Source organism: Hippopotamus amphibius, chromosome 2 (genome assembly GCF_030028045.1).
Source record: "Hippopotamus amphibius kiboko isolate mHipAmp2 chromosome 2, mHipAmp2.hap2, whole genome shotgun sequence".
Taxonomy (NCBI): Eukaryota; Metazoa; Chordata; class Mammalia; order Artiodactyla; family Hippopotamidae; genus Hippopotamus; species Hippopotamus amphibius.
In genome coordinates, this window is record NC_080187.1 from 70970066 (window position 1) to 70987133 (window position 17068).

The following is a 17068-nucleotide window of genomic DNA, read 5'->3' on the forward strand; positions in this document are numbered from 1 at the left end:
CAAGGCTTAATTCATGGAAGATTTCAGAGGACTGCAAGAAACAGTATTGAGACAATGAAGTACTGAGGTCTAAAATAAATCTTGGCATTCAACAAGGAATGAGGTGCAGACTTATTAAGCAAACATCTGTTTACCTGCATATACTGACACCGCTAGTTCTCCACCATGCTCTAACGGAATTGCAAACTATAATTTTAAAACAGCTTTTTTCTTTTTCTGTTTAGCTTCTGACGTTTTCTTTTCCATAGGCAGGCCAGTCTATTTGAGTTTGAATTAATCAACTATCAATTTGGAATCTAAAGGCACAACTCGAGCTATGCATCAATTATGTCAATGCAGAGCCAACTGAGTCATTAAAAGTGAGAAGGAGTATATGCAAGAGTTAAAAGCAAGAACTCTGGAACCAGTAGGCTTGGGCTGGAATTCCAGCTGTCCCATCTATGAGCTGAGTGACCTTGGGCAAGTTACTTAGCCTCTCTGTGCATCTGTTTTCAAAGTATCAAGTGCTGCGTGTTGGCAATAATTATGGTTATTTCACAGTTGTCCATAGATCCCACTGGGCCATTTGAGAGAGAGAGAGAGAGACTTTGCTAGAGTGTAAATACCAGAATCTTTGGGAGTTTTCGTTGTTGCTGAGAACAATCAGTTCAATATCCCAGTGGAATCATGGCTGGTTTACCTGCTAGCTGACTTCGTGTTGGTTGAGCAGTTATTTATGGAGCATCTATTACAAGAATAAAACTGTTTTTGGTGCCCTAGAGATACCATCATTGCCCACGATATGTGCCCTAAAGGAACTCGGACCCTAATTAGAGAGACTAGCTGTGGCTACCTTAAAACATCATTGAAGTCAAGGAAAGACAGAGGAACTGTCCCAGACTGAAGGAGACCAAAGAGATACACAGCTAAATGCAACATGTGAATCAGAACTGAATCCTTTTGTTAGAAAGGACATTACTGGAGGAATTGCTGAACATTGAACGAGGTTTAAGGATAGGTTGGCCATAATGTATCAGTGTTACTTTCCTGATTTAAACAGTCATATTATAAGTGGTGAAGGAGAATGTTCTTGCTTGCAGGAAATCTATATGAAGGCATTCAGAGGTGTTAGAGTATCAAACTGGCAACTTACTGTCAGAGGAAAAACTTTTCTTTGAACCACCTGGCATGTCTGAGACAGTCCCAGTTTTAGCATTGACAGTTGTGTGTTTGGGAAATACCTCAGTCCCAGGCAAACAGGGATGGTTGGTCACCATATTTTTACTGTACCTGCAACTATTCTGTAAGTTTGAGTTGTTTCCAAATAAACACTTTGGTAAAAAATCAGATGATTCAAGTAATAATAATTCAAATGACTGGTATAAGTGATCAGTAAAGAAGCAATACATGGTTAGTTTCCAAGCAGTGGTATAGACAGAAAATGGTGTAGTTGGCAGAAGTGACCATGGTGAGCTGGAATGAATGATCAGAGGTGGGTGATGTTACCAACAAGGGATGACAGGCGTGCTGCACGCTGAGAAGTTCTCCCAGACCATCGCGGTGCAGTGAACCCTGGCCCTACTGGTCTCAATCTAGCTGACCTTGAACAAGTTACTTATTCATTCTATGCCTCAGTCTCATCATCTGCAAAATGTGAATGTCGTGTAGTGCATTTCCAACATTTTTATGAGCAAGGGAACTCTTATCCTTAAAGGCAATCTCATGGTTTAAGGTGTCATGAGCCTGCCCTAGTGGAAGAGCATGAAGAGTTTCTAGTTTTGCCACCCCCCTTGGCCTCTCCCGGGGCCCCTACCCTGAGCTGTGATCCTCCTTGCAAGCCTGGAGCTCTGTAGAACGCCAAGTGAAAGGCACTGGGTTGGAAAATATGTGTTATTTATAATCACCTTTTTTTCACTTCACATAGTTATCGTTAATTTTGTGTGTGGTAAGAATACTTAAGTTCTACTTTCTTAGCAAATTTCAAGTGTATAGTACAGTATTATTAACTATAGTCACCATGCTGTGCATTAAATCCCCAGAACTTAGGCATCTTATAACTGGAAGTTTGTACTCTTTGACCAATATTTCCCCACATCCTAGCCCCTGGCAACCATCATTTTACTTTCTGTTCCTGTGGGTTTGACTTTTTAAAAATTCCATATATAAGTGCAATTATACAGGATTTGTCTTTCTGTGTCTGGCTTATGTCACTTAACATCATGTCCTCCAGGTTTATCCATGTTGTTGCAAATGGCAGGATTTCCTCTTTTATGGCTGAATAATATATGTATTAATATAATATTACTGAACTATATATATGTATATATATGTATATATATATAAATGTGATAGATATGTATATCTATCTATCACATTTTCTTATCCATTCATCTGTCAACACTCAAGTTTTTTCCATAGCTTGGCTATTGTGAACAGTACTGCAGTGAGTGTTGGAGTACAGATATCTTTTTGAGATACGATTTCATTTCCTTTGGATGTATACCCAGAAGTGGAACTGCTGGAACATTTGGTAGTTCTGTTTCTTTTGAGAGGAAACAATCAACAAAATGAAAAGGCAACTTATGGAATGGGAGAAAATATTTGCAGACCATATTTCTGATAAGGGATTAATATCCGAAATATATGAGGAACTCATACAAGTTAATAGCTAAAAGAAAAAAGAGAGGGAAAGAAAGAAAAAATGAAAAACACACAAACCCAATTAAAAATGGGCAAAGGACCTGAACAGGCATTTCTCCTAAGAAGATGTACAATGGTCAACAGGTATATGAAAAAGTGCTCACGTTACTAAACATTGGGGAAATACAAATCAAGACCACAGTGACATAATACCTCACATCTTTTAGGATGGCTATGACTAAAAAAATGAAAGATAAGTGTTGATGAGAATGTGGAGGAAAGGGAACCCTTGGGTGCTGTTGGTAGTTGCAGCCAAGATGGAAAACAGAGTGGAGGTTCCCTGGCCTCCTGTGATGGATGGGTCCCTTTCCCTTAGAAAATTTCACATTGCAAATATCTGTTAGTTCCAAAACAGACATGGTTTCTTCAGAAGTTATTTGTCAAAGTGCATAATACATGTTTAAAACAAAGTGTCCATTTAGCATTGTTTAGTATCAGCTTTATTAGTATAGTTTTGTCATTTATTGTTGCTTAGTAACACCTAGGAGTGTACGTATTTATGAGATAGATTTCCTGTTGGGCATAGAGTTAAATGCAGCCTGAGGACACTAAACAGGGGTACAGAAGGGGAGGGGAGAGGTTCAGTCTAGGTCAAGGGAAAATGACTTTTTTGAATATAAGGTCCTGCTTTCAACCTGAAAAATTTTCGCCAAAAACAACGTGACAACCGTCATACTTTTGGTATAATGATTAAGAAAATACAAGGTCCAAATACTTCTCTGAGTTCAGAAGTTGTTTTTATGTGAATATGTATTTTATGAATTGTGGTGTCCTTTGTTTACTGTTCGGGCAATTCTCATGTAAGCTCACATAAAGATTCTTCAACTGTGTGGGGTAACTGTGACTCACCCCATCGCCAGGGGTCTGCAGTTATCTGCCTAGGCCAAGGTTTTCTGGCTAAATTCTCTTTTATCTGAAAACCTCCACACATGCTGTTCCTTCTGCCTGAGACACTTCCCTCCCTCCTCTTGGCTGGCTTAACTTGGTACAGCCTTCAAGTCTCGGCTGAGGTATCGTCTCTCCAGAAGTCTGTTGATAAGCCCCTCCGGTAATGGCACCCCCAGCATCCTGAGCTCCTACGATCCCACACCTCACACTGCAAAGTTTGCTCATCTAATAGGAAGAATGTTCAGTAATATTCTTCTCCCCTCAGTGGTTCCTATAAATGGATTGGTTTTCAGTAACTGGAGGGACTTCTAGGCATGTGAGCTTGAAGGACCTGGAACAGAACCTGATTTACCTACATAGAAGAGGTTTGAGAAGCTGGGGTGGTTTCCTAGGAGGGGAATAGTAGACAGGTAAGGAGAAATTCCTGTTGATTAGAATCAGAGCTACTTCATGTTGAACAGGGGTTTATGAAGTTGTACACTCTGGGTTACACAGTCTACCATGTCTGGGAAATCAGAAAGGCTAATACAAAATTATGAGAACTTGATGTGCTTAGTTTTTTACAGAAAAAGAAAAAAGGAGCCAAGTTCAATGTATTATATGGCATGGGGCCGAACTAAGAACCACCTGGCATGTTTGGGGAACTAGCCACACATCAGGCATCTGTTTGTTCATGTCTCCCCTGCTCTAAACTCCAACTGCTGAAGCTCCTCAGTAAAAGTCAGCTGAATTAAGAACCTTGGTTCTAGACCAGAGCGTGGAATGGATACCAAATGTTTTAAGTATCCTTTTGAAATTGAGACTGTTCTGACAAGGCCAAATAGGCACTTGAAAAAAAAATCAAGTGAAATTTGGGACACTTTCTCCTCAATTCAGAGTTGTGTCTGGCCTGGAGACAGAGACGGTAAGCTCAGTGATGTCTATTTCACATAGTCCTTGGTGGTAATGACAATTATAATGATGGTAATGGTAATAATAATAAATAAAAGTAGTGATTTTTTAACATCAAGAGCCTCTTCAAAATGTCCTGATTCTCATGGACCCCTTGAGAGAAGGGCCCCCAGAGTGGGGAGTTCTTCACCACTAAGCAACTTTGATGGGACCAGAAGTCACATTTCAGTACTTGTGGTTCACAGTGAAGCAGGAGATTCTGGAGAGTTTTTATCATAAATGGGTACTGAATCTTAGAATCTTTTTCTGCATCTATTGAGATGATCATATGGTTTTTATTCTTCAATTTGTTAATGTTCTTTATATCACAGTGATTAACTTGTAGATATTGAAAAATCATTGCATCCCTGGGATAAATCCCACTGGACCATGGTGTGTGATCCTTCTAATATGTTGTTGGATTCACTTTGCTAGTACTTTGTTGAGGACTTTTACACCTATGTTCATCAATGATATTGACCTGTAATTTTCTTTTTTGTGCTATCTTCGACTGATTTTAGTATCAGGGTGATGGCGGCCTCATAGAATGAATTGGAAAGTATTCCTTCCCCTGCAATTTTTTGGAATAATTTGAGAAATATAGGTGTTAACTCTTCTCTGAATGTTTGGTAGAAGTAACCTGGTCCTGGACTTTTGTTTGTTGGGAGTTTTAAAATTACTGATTCAATTCCAGTACTTGTAATTGGTCTGTTAATATTTTCTAGTTCTTCTTGGTTCAGTTTTGGGAGATTGTACCTTTCTAAGAATTTGCCCATTTCTTCTAGGTTGTCCATTTTATTAGCATATGGTTGCTCTTTGCATTCATTATTTTATTCATTTATTCAGAAATTTCCAGGGGCTGACCACGTATGGCAAAGATATGTTGAAGAACTCTGTGCGTAAAGGATTATTTTTTGAAAGATATTTTTTATATCAGTAATGTTCAAATTACTGGGGGTGCCTTAATAGAGACTTGGGTGAATTAGGCAGAGAAGGGAGGAGAAAGGAGAAGTTTTGCTTTATGAAACCCACCTTACATTAGGAGTAAAGGGCTCTAATGATCTAACTTTTTTAAGTGCGGGTTTGTCAGGGGTTTGGTGTAAGTGAGTAGCATATGCGATTCACAGGGGGCCCTAAAGTCACTTGCTGGCCTTTTTTACTAGATCTAGAGCCTTTCTATCCATCTTTGCCATCCTGACTCTCACCGGCCTGGCCTGGGTTGTCAGGGTGCCTAGGAAGGATAAACGTGTATGAGGTGGTTGTACTGAGTGGGTCTTAATAAATTTTCTTTCCCTGTTTTGTCCTCTTCCTCTTTCCTTTCCTTTTAGTTGTTTTCTCTTTTATTCTTTTTAAATTCCTATGCTATTTATAGAAATCAAAGTGACGTATATGTGGTTAAAAAATTAAACAGTAGAAAAATCTTGAAATAAACCAGGCTACCTTTATTTAAAAGTCTTCTATTTTATATTCATTTAATTGGCATGTGTCCCCTACAAAAGACAAAATTAACCTTTCCGACTCAGCGAACTAAGACCTATAGCATGACTAAACGTGATAAAACAGTAATGATGCAATTTTTCTTAGTTTCTTTGAATACATTAGTTGCCTTGTTCTTGTAGTTGCAAAACTGTGCTCAAGTTCTTTTAAAAATGTTAGTTGAATTGCAGGATGTTAGAGAATATCGTAGGGCCACACTGTAAATAGAAGAATCATCAATTTTTAAAAACACCTCTGCCTTTTTCATTGCAGATGGATCCCTCACCCCCCACACTGACCGGACATTTTCTACAGAATGAGGCAGACACTCCTCGGACCCGTGACCTGAAGGACTTACGTGCCAAGCGTGTGGCTTACTATGAAAGCATTGGGGTCATCAGGGGTGAGGCTTCCAGAAGTGGCAGCCAGCAGGTGTCAGCAGCTTCCCAAGACATCAAAGTTAATCCTTCAGAAAATCAAACCCTCAGGCCGAGAGGCCCTCAGATGTCCCCGTGTTATTTAGCAATTGGAAAGAAACCTCTGCTCCAAGAAGAGTCCACAGAGGCTTCTGGAGAAGCAGAGCAGAGTCAGGAGCAGAGGGCCCAGGAGGAGCCCTGGAGAAAAAACCACCCACCAGAACTGGATCTCCAACTGTTGGCTGATGCCTTGGTCCCCGAGATACAGAAGCTGCGACATGTTATAAATTGGGCTGAGAAGTTCTTGTCCAACCCTCCAGAAGAGCATGGGTCAAAGAGTCCCACAGCTTCTCTAAAACTCCCTCGGTCTAACCTTTGTCTGAGTTCAAAAGCTCTAGGAAGTAAGAGAAATGCCTGTCTGAGGTCATCTGATTCTCCACCCCTGCTCAGAGAAGACCAGTCCAGCACACGGACAGACATTCACAGCTGCTCTTCAAGCCTCCAGAATGACGCATCAGAAACAGGGTTGTTTTCCAAATTTCCAAGTTCCTTCCTGATGGAGGGTTTTCCTGGCAGCCAGCCTTGTGGGTGGCAAGACACTAGAGTTAGGAGTGAGGGGGAGGCACAAGCGGCCGGGAGCCCTCCTGATAGTTGGCCGCTGGAAGATTCTGCTCAACAGGAGTGTGACAGAGCAGGAAAGAATCATATTCAGACCCCCAACGAGGATGAGGTGCTTCCTGAGGGGCTGGGCGCTCAGCCACAACTCAAACATACTTTTGAAGAAAGTAAGGTTTTAGAGGAAACTGGACAGAGCCCACCCAGAAGTGGTTACTTCTGGACCCCACTGACAGACAGCTCCGAGGAGGAACATTTAGATGAACCGGGGGAACGTAAAGGGACACCTAGAAGGGATGTTCTAGGCAGGAAGTATAGGAGGTTTTCAGGAATTGCTTCATTCCCTCCAAGTGATAGCACACCGCTGCTCTGTGAAGTTTCTTCCTCTGGGGAGACTCCGCTGGAGGCTGACGTCAGGGAGGAGTGCAGAGGAGCTGTGGAGTTCCCTGTGGGGCCCCCCCAGGATGTCACAGCAGAATTCAAAGCTGACAGCTCCAGAGGTGAAGACCCCATCCAGAGACTGCCTGGGAGTCAAAGTATGCTGCCCTCTGGCAGCTCCAATGGAAGGATAAAAGAATCAGACAATGTGGGGTTCACTTTGGGGTTCCCCCAAACTGATATTAAGCATAAAAATGAATGGAAACATGCCATCACAGAGAGCGCAGGGAAGACTGTCACCAGGAGAGTGCCAAGAGGCTGTCTGAACAGAAGTGTGCAGAGTCCTGCTAAAAGCAGCCGGCCTGTGATAACTCAGAAGCAACTTGACCTAACACGTCCCGAAAGTTACGTGGCCCCTCAGATGGCCAGCCTCTCGCTGCATGTGTTGGAGGGCCCCTGGGAGAACCCTGCATTTCATGTACGTTCGGGCACCAGTGTCTTCCATGGACCCACTGCAGAAGCACACGCTGTGCTCAGCAGTGTTGGGTTTGACCAACAGCCAGCACCTGGGGTGGACAGCAGACCAGTACAGACACCCCGAGTGGTCACCAGGCAAACAACTCATGAGCAAAAGGAAAAGATACCGCCTTCAAGTCACCCCGTTTCCAGAGAGATCTCCGAAGCCAATTTGAAGGGATCCTTCCCACTGCAGGATGTTGGTGACAGCCTCTCCTGCAGGGATGAGCCACCACGTAAACCAGACCAAGGGGCCAGTGTACTGGAGACTTATTTCTATTATCTGCGTATGCTGAACAAGATCAGGGGTCTTTCTTCAGAAGAGAGCAACTCCTCTTTGCCTTTCCAAGGGCCTAGGCTGTCCAAATCAGAATTGGTCATCACATGTCCGGAAGGGAGAGGCAGGTCTAAAGGCGCCAGCCTGGACAGGGAGGCCAGGGAGTGGAGAGATGGGAGTGAGGGCCGTGCAGCTGCAGAAGGCGAGGGGGGCACTCATCCCCAAGGACGAGGCTCTGCGGAAGAGGCAGCTCCAGAAGAGACTAGCTTTTGGAAACCTCAAGGCAACTATGGTATGAAACCAACACTGGGGGAAAAAATCTCATGATTGGCACTTATATAACATGTCACGTGGCCATTGGGTTTGAAACACAAGCTTCTTCACATATTATCTCTTAGGTTCATTTTCCATAAATATGAAACGGGCATTGTCTGAGTCTCTTTGGGCTGCTGTAACAAAAGTACTATACACTGAGAGGCTTAAAGCACAAATGTTTCTCTCTCACAGTTCTAGAGGCTGAAAAGTCCAAGATCAAGGTGCCAGCATACCCAGTGTCTAGTGAAGGCCTCCTCCCTGGATCATAGATGGCTGTCTTCTTGCTGTGTCCACACATGGCAGAAGCAGAGAGGGGAAGCAAGCTTTTGCAAGGGTACTAATCCCGTTCATGAGGGCTCCACCCTCATGACCTCATCTAATTCTAATCTCCTCCCAAAGGCCACCTCCTAATACCATCTCATTAGGGGGTAGAGTTTCCACATATGAATTCTGCTGGGGGGAACAAACCTTCAATTCATATCAGGGATAATTATCAGAGTGAAGTATAAACAGTGAGATACATGCAAATACATTTGTGTGTGTGTGTGTGTGTGTAGCAGAACAAAGGCCATTAGCTAGTTAAAAGTAATCTTAGAAAAGAGTCATTTTGAAAGATAAATGCTACAGCGTTCTTCTGGTTGAATAAATATCTCTCTCGGGTGCCTGCATTTTTCATGAGTGTGATTATTCTGTTCATGTTACTGTCTAGTAGTTTGTGTGGGAATGCGTATTTTGTGTGTTTCATCTAAAATACATTTTAACGACCAAGCATTAGAAAATAAAATCTGCGTCTCCAATGTGAGTAGATAGAAAATGATTAATGCATTTTTATTTCATAGAATAAGCTCAGATTAGGAATTTAAAGTACCTTGCTAGATCTTTAACGCAAAATATTTTCTTATTTGAATTCATTCTCTTTCCTTGTTTTTGGAACTGGATTACATGATTTGTTATAAACAATAGTAAAATATAACATTCCAAATCTATTTTGAGATACAGCTAAAATGGTGGAATATTGTTAAAGTATGCTTATAACATTTTTATAAGATTTGGGAAGCTGAGCAACATGCCTTCCACTAGTACAGATAACAGAATACATGAAGAAAATAAAATCTATAAAATCTATATGAAACATGAAGGATTTGTAACTTTGTATTTTATACTTCTAGGGAAGTTATGTTCTGCTACCTGGGAAATGACATCCAGAATGACCAGCTGTGGGGGATACTGGGAAATGTCTAGTACTGCATGTTTGTCTCATAAACACGGAGATGTGAAGCCAAGGTTTGACTACTCTTTTGTTTTGTCACGTAATAACATTTTAAATAGGTAAGTGTTAGCATTGGCAATCTTCTGAAAAATTAATTAACGTTCTGGTTTACAGAAGTTGAAGTCAAAAGACATGGGTATGAATCATAGCCCTGCCACTTGTTAACTGAGGGGCTTTGGCTGAGTTACTTAAACTCTCTGAGATTGTTTCATCATCTTCAAAATAATATAATATTTACTCTTCCTACTTGGAAGGAGTTCTGATTAAAGTACATGGGAACTTATAAAGTGCTGTGTACATACAACACACATATACATATAAAGTGCAGCGCTGTGGGACTTGATTGGCGACAGTAATATTAATAAGCATGTCTTATCAGGGATATCCGAACATATCCTAGAACTATCTGACCTTTTCGGTAGGTGATTATACCCCTTTTAGAGAACAGTCCATGTCATTGTCATTATCAGCATCATTAAAAGAATAAATGTTTTTAAGTACTCACCCTGTATGTGTCAAGAATATTGGACGCAGTGTCAAATTCATTCCTCCCAGCAGTCCATTTTACAGAAGAGTTCACTGACCTTAGGTGAGGATCTTCTCTGAAGTCACCTAGTCAGTAAGTGGCAGAGCCAGTGTGCAAACCCATTTGACAGGAGAACCCTTGCTTCGAACCCTTCCACTCTACTTCCTCTCCAGCCTCCTCTTCTTCAGTCCCTTGGGTCATTTAACACCACGTTTCTTACCCAGGTCATGCCCATGCCACCGCAGCTTTAAACTTTTTCACATAGTGCACAGATCTGTTCAGATATCTGGTTGTCCTGAATGCCTTCACTAGAATGTGAATGTGAACTTTTGGTCAAATAAATTTCGCTGTGAAGACATCTGTATGTTATGTGACGTTGATGTATCCTTGCGTAGAATTACAGCCACTGTGCGCTATTAGATTACATGTTCGTGTGCTTTTTTGAGCTTTATGACATGGAATCCATTTTTCCTGTTTCAGTCAATGTCTTTGGAAAGTGTAAGTGGTTTAATTCTCTGGAACCAAACTTATCAGAAGCACTTTTCCCTTAGGAACTTTTTGTTTTTCCTGGTAATGAGTTCGGCAATAAGATCTGTTGTCCCTGTAAGTTCATAGGACCCATAACCAGTGGAAGTGCAGGGCTCAAACTTTATATCTTGTACCCAGAACTGGTCTCTGGACTCCAGACACATACATACACCTTCTTGATTTTTTAAAAATATTTATTTATTTATTTAATTTTTGGCTGGTCGGGTCTTGGTTGGGTCATGTGGGATCTTCCTTGGGGCATGTGGATCTATCATTGCAGTGCACGGGCTTCTCTCTAGTTGTGGCACGTAGGCTCCAGAGCATGTGGGCTCTGTGATTGCAGCTCACAGGCTCTCTAGTTGTGGCTCGCATGCTCAGTAGTTGCAGAGCACCTGGGCTTAGTTTCCCCATGGAATGTGGGATCTTAGTTCTCTTACCAGGGATCGAACCCACGTCCACTGCATTGAAAGGAGGATTCTTAACCACTGGACCACCAGGGAAGTCCTTACACCTTGACTCATGTGGCCATTTGAATATCTCACTGGAGCTCGACACTTGGCAGGTCCAAAACTATATTCGTGGATCCCTGCTCTCCATCTGTTCCTCTTTGGTGTCCTCCATGTAGCAGCCTGCACCACTGTGTACCTAACTGCCCAGGCCAGATCCCTGAGGTCATCCCTGACTCCCTCCTCTTCCTCACCTCCATATTTGATGCCCTCCAAATCCTTTCAGTTTTTATCTCCTAAATATTTTTTTAATCCAGCCTCTTCTCTTCCTGTTCTCCTCCTTACCATCTGCTCTCCCTGGACAACTGCAAGAGCCTCCTACCTTGTCCGCCTTAACCACTCTGACTCTCCCTCTGATCTCCACACCTCCATCAAAGGGATTTTTCCCAAACATCTTGGAAGGCCACTCTGCAATGGATTTCTGTTGCCTTTAGAGTAAAGATGGACCACATTAACATCCCCCTCTGGGCTCAGGCTCGTTCCACCTCTGCCTCCTGCTCCCTTCACACCAGTTACAAGGCCTTCGTCAGTTCCTCAGGGGTGGTGCATGCTCTCCCGCCCCCGTGCCTTTATATTTGCTGTTCCCCTGCCTGCAGGGCCCTCCCCACCAGCAGCTCCTGACTTACTTAAGTGATAATCACTCTTCAGATCTGAGCCCAAAGCCCCATGAGAGCTTGCTACCCACCACCTTCAGACTAGATCTGGTCTACGTGTTTATTTGCTCTCAAAGCACCCAGTTTTCCACTTTCAAGGAAATGAAATGTAAAATGTAATAAAATAGAATGTAAGGAGGGTCTTCAAGGTCAGAAATAAGTCTGTGCAGCTCACTAGGAACTAGTACAGTGCTTAGTACTTCATAAGAGCTCAATATTTATCAAATAAATGAATAAATGCAGAAACAAGTGTAAAGTTTGTGGGAAGCTATCCTCATTTTTAGTGGATTGCCATGTGTCTATCAATCAGCTATAATCTATATATTATTATATATATGGAATGTTTGCATATTGTATATTCCATATGTATAATAATTTCCATTTGTTAGCTTTAAGAATTGAGTCCTTTTTTTTTTAATTTTTTTTTATTTTTTTGGGGGTACACCAAGTTCAGTCATCTGTTTTTACACACATATCCCCGTATTCCCTCCCTTCCTTGACTCCCCCCCTCGAGTCCCCCCCACCCTCCCCGCCCCAGTCCTCTAAGGCATCTTCCATCCTCGAGTTGGACTCCCTTTGTTATACAACAACTTCCCACTGACTATCTATTTTACAGTTGGTAGTATATATATGTCTGTGCTACTCTCTCGCTTCGTCAAGAATTGAGTCCTTTTAAGGAATAATTCCAATAAAAACATCTTTCTTTTTTAAACACTCCTTTCTTTTAAAGGCATTTATGGTTAAAATTTTTAAAAAATACACTAGAACGCTTTCTGCCATTTCAGTGTACACTAGTCACAGTTAAATATTGTCTTGACAATTGATCTTTGTTATGAATATTCACTATCTGTATTCTTCTTATTTTGTTATCTCTGACTCATTGCAGCTGCCTATGACATCTTTTTCCTAGCCTTATTTTCCTTCCAATCTGCTCTGGATTTAGAAATTAATTAAACATACTTGTTCAGCTTGTCTGTTAAATAAGAGTTAATAAGGCTTTGAATGAAAACTTAAGAAGCAAAGTGCGTGGTTCTATGATGCAGTGTTATTTTAGCTCTTTTCACCTATGTCCTGGACTGGCTTCTGGATGCTTAAAATAGTCACACATTTGATGATCGGGGAAGAGTAATATTACCATATATATTCATGCATTTAAGAATGAAAGCATTTAAAATAGAATTCAAACCACTTTATATATAAAACTAAAGAGAACACAAACCAAGCATGAAATTGCACCAAGGAATTTTCGCCTGTCTACATACTGAGTGGATACCTCTTTAGGAAGTAACTAGTTTGTAGTTGGTAATGGAGCAGTAGGAAAAAAATTCCCATTACTATTTACAGTTAGCCCAAGTGCTGTATATTGGTCCATATGACAATAAATATTTTATTCCAAAAAAATTTCTCACAACTCTATTTTTTTAATTGTGAAATAGAGCTTAGGGAGTTGCCTCAAGAATCCAATTAGTACTAGTCTCCATTAGCAAGACTTCTGCAAAGAGAATCCCCAAGCTCTGACATTCTCTACTTCCAAGGCACAATTCAAAATTGTTTTAGCAAAATATGATGATAGGAAGACACTCCCCTCCTTGCTAAGAATTCTGGCTGGGCTGTTCCTTGATTCTGCTGCATCTTTGTGGGGCAGCGTTTGAGGCTGAGTGAAGTGGGCTGTGTGGAGAACTTCATTCCAGGCAGGGGTGTGAGGGTGGCCTGGCTGACACAGTTGTCCTCCTGTCAGAGCCAGGCGAGCATCGGCTGGTTTGACTTGCGGGACAGGTGTCCTCCTTCCCAGCTTTTCCAAGAGTCTCTCAAACCTGTGCTGTTGGCTGAAGTGAATGACTTTTAGGAGAAGAGGGCCATCTTTCCATCAAAAGTTTATGAGTAGCTGCATTCCCCTGTTAGAACTTTGCAGCAAAGTCATTCCAGATAGTGAAAGCTGTTAAGTATAAAGTTCCAACAGAAGGGGATGCCCTGGATTCCTGGGACCCACTTCTGGAGGGAAGTCAACTGGAGGTCTTGTCTAGAGTGGCAGCTTCATCTCCGTTTCATTGCCTTGGTAACCTGAAGTAACTTCTACCTTTTTTAACCCTTCAGAACAACAGCAGAGGACTTGTCTTAACTAATTCATGTAACAAACTTTTGAAGACCCTGTTATGAATAGACATGGCCTTAGGCAGTGGGGACACAGCAGAAAACACAACAGACAAAATATCCCTCCTTTCCTGGCACGTACGGTCCATTGAAGTGAGACAGAAGATAAAACACACACGTAAGTCAGTGACCCACAAGAACTTCCCTAGTGGTCCAATGGTTAAGACTCTGTGCTCCCAATGCAGGGGACATGGGTCCGATCCCTGGTCAGGGAACTAAGATCCCACACGCCGCACAGTGTGGCCTAAAAAAAAAAAAGAAAAAAAGTGACCCATGAAATGTGCTGGATGGCAATAGGTATTTTGGAAGAAAATAAAGCAGCAAATCGGAGTAGAGAGTGCTGAAGGGATTGCGATTGTACATATGGTGGCCAGGGGTGTCTTACTGAGATGGTAACTGTAAGAAACTGAGGAGAGGCTTCGGGGAAGGGTCTGACCCTGACTGGGGGCCACAGCAAATGCAGGGGCCTTAACTGGGAGCCTTGTTGTTGTTACTCTTGGTGTGTTTCCTTGGGAAGAATTTTATAGGTGTGTGGGGGTGTGTCTGTGCCCATGTGCATCCTTGACAAACGCACACAAATGCCATCACTAAAAAGCATACTGTCTGCTGCTTTCTTACGCCAGCGTGTCTTAGAGATCTTCCCATGACAGACAGACAGACAGCCATTCTTCGGTGGCTGCATCGTATTCCACGTCGTGCATGTGCTGTGTGCAGTTAACTAGTCACCCATGAACAGGCTAGGCTCCTCCCAGTTCACAGCCCAGCTCCAGGGCAGAGAACTGAGAGGCATTTTCCCTTCCGTTTCTCTGTTCTCCTTTGCTGTCACCCATATCAGCCACACAGTTGTATCTCAGCCCCTTTTGTGCCAACACCGTGCCTTCCCTGCTCTTTTCCTTCCTTCTCATCCTCAGTTCAGGAAAGACCCAACCACACTCGTTCCAGAGTTCTCAATACAAGTGTCATTCTTGCTAACAGATGTTGTCCTGTCAGTGCCTCATTTGGTTGCTGACTCAGATGTGAAAGGAGGCTCTGTGTAAGAGGATTCAAAAATGCATTGTGCTGGCATGTCACTGACGGGCATGGTGTCACTCCCTGACATCCTTGTGCTTCATTTCTTCCTAAGTTGGTGTTCGCCTGGAATCTGAATGGGCCTCAGCAGCACTGAACAGGCGGCCTCATTCTGGCCTCTAGTGGATGTTGCTATTTCAGCATGCAGGCTGGCCCTGTTAGTTAGCATTCCCCACTGCACACAGACCCGGACAGTGTGAGCAACTCCACAGCTGCAGACACTTGTCCTTTTGTTACAAATATGTAACTCCCTGCAGCAGATCCCTAATAGGAAAGTAAAACTGACTTCTGATGTTGTCTTAATATATTTTCAAAAGTCAAGCGCCTTTTTTTTGGGGGGGGGGGGGGTGCCTCCAGGTGACTCCAAAATCTATTGGGGAAAAATGGGAACTTCTCAGCCTCTAACCTCCAAATGGGTAACCCAGTTAGTTTCCTGACCTAACATTCTGCCAGACTTTGGAAGAGCATTGTATTTTTTTCTCTTGTGGAAGGTCTTGGAAATATTTGGGCAATTAATAATCAAAGTAATTTGGGATGAAAGCATTCCAGTGCTTAGAACACATTTGTAACCTTTGGTAAAGTTCTTTGTATGCAGAGGTGGCTTTTGTGGCAATCCTCTTTGCTGCTTTCATTGTCTAAATACTTAACGTTTTGATTTCTTTCTCTGGTAAAATAGTTTTCTAGTTTGTCTATTTCCCCATCTATTTATAACTTTTTAAGTTGTGTGGAAACAGAAAGCTACTACTTCTGCCTTTTCTCATCCTTTTGGGCTTTGTTTTCTTTGCTTTCTCCATCCCTGCTGGCTCCGGAGGCTACAGTGCCCTGAGCACGTGTTACTGAAACGTGCTCCGCAAGTGGCATGTGGAGAGGGAACATTGCTTCATTTTCCAGGCCCATTAAGCGGGCTTATTCTGCCTGAGACACTGGGCTGAGGTGAAGGGTGGGCAGTAAGTGCAGGTAGGAACCTCACATCCAGTCACTGGCTTCCTCACCTCTGTGCAATGCCGCACTAGTCAGCCCAGTGGGTTAACGCAATGGGGCTGCTCTCTGGGGTCTGGCACCAGGGCAGCTGGCCTGGGGGTCCATCCACGTGTAACAACATGCAGAGAGTGGAAGTGAAAGGCAGTGAATTATGCATAAGGAAAGAGGTTTCCTCATACACAATAAAAGGGCAAAACCATTGACGTTGCATGTGTTAGACAGCAGAGAGAAGGGGTGAAGCCTGTTGAGTTGTCTTTACCTAAATTGTGTGTTAGGTTGTCTGTGTCCTTTGAACATAGATATCAGGTGACTTCTTATTTCCAAATTATATGTCTTTGGGTAATTTAGCAGAGAACACGGTATTTGAGGAGTCCTTAAGTTGCATGTTAAAGGAATGCTGAACTGTAGTCACTTAACCCTAATAAATAAAATGATCCAAGAAGTCATTTTGTTCTGGGGGTATCCCTTAGACCAGAGAGAGATTTTGTGAGCTAGGTGTGATTGCGATGACACTGAGATGTGCACATGAACTTCCGAAAGACGTTTCTCTCTGATGTGTAAGAATGAACTGGTGCCGTCAGCAAGCAAGTAAATTGTTTCCCTGTGCTTTTATTGCTGTAGATCTCAAAGCATTTCAGGACCAAGTTCAGCTGAAGCAGAGGAGAGACGCTCCACCAGGACTTATCCCAGTGCTTATGCTGTTGGTAGGTGGCCAGGTCGTTAACATGCCAAGTGGTCAGAGCTGTCGGATGGATGCAGGTGAAGAGAGAACACTCACCTGTGCCAGACCCAGTTAAATGTAAATGCCAGGAGGAACTGATAAGCAGGGGGGAAGGAAGGGAACCCAGAGTCACGCCTCTCAAACTGCTAGTGTTGGCATCGTTTTCAGAGAAGC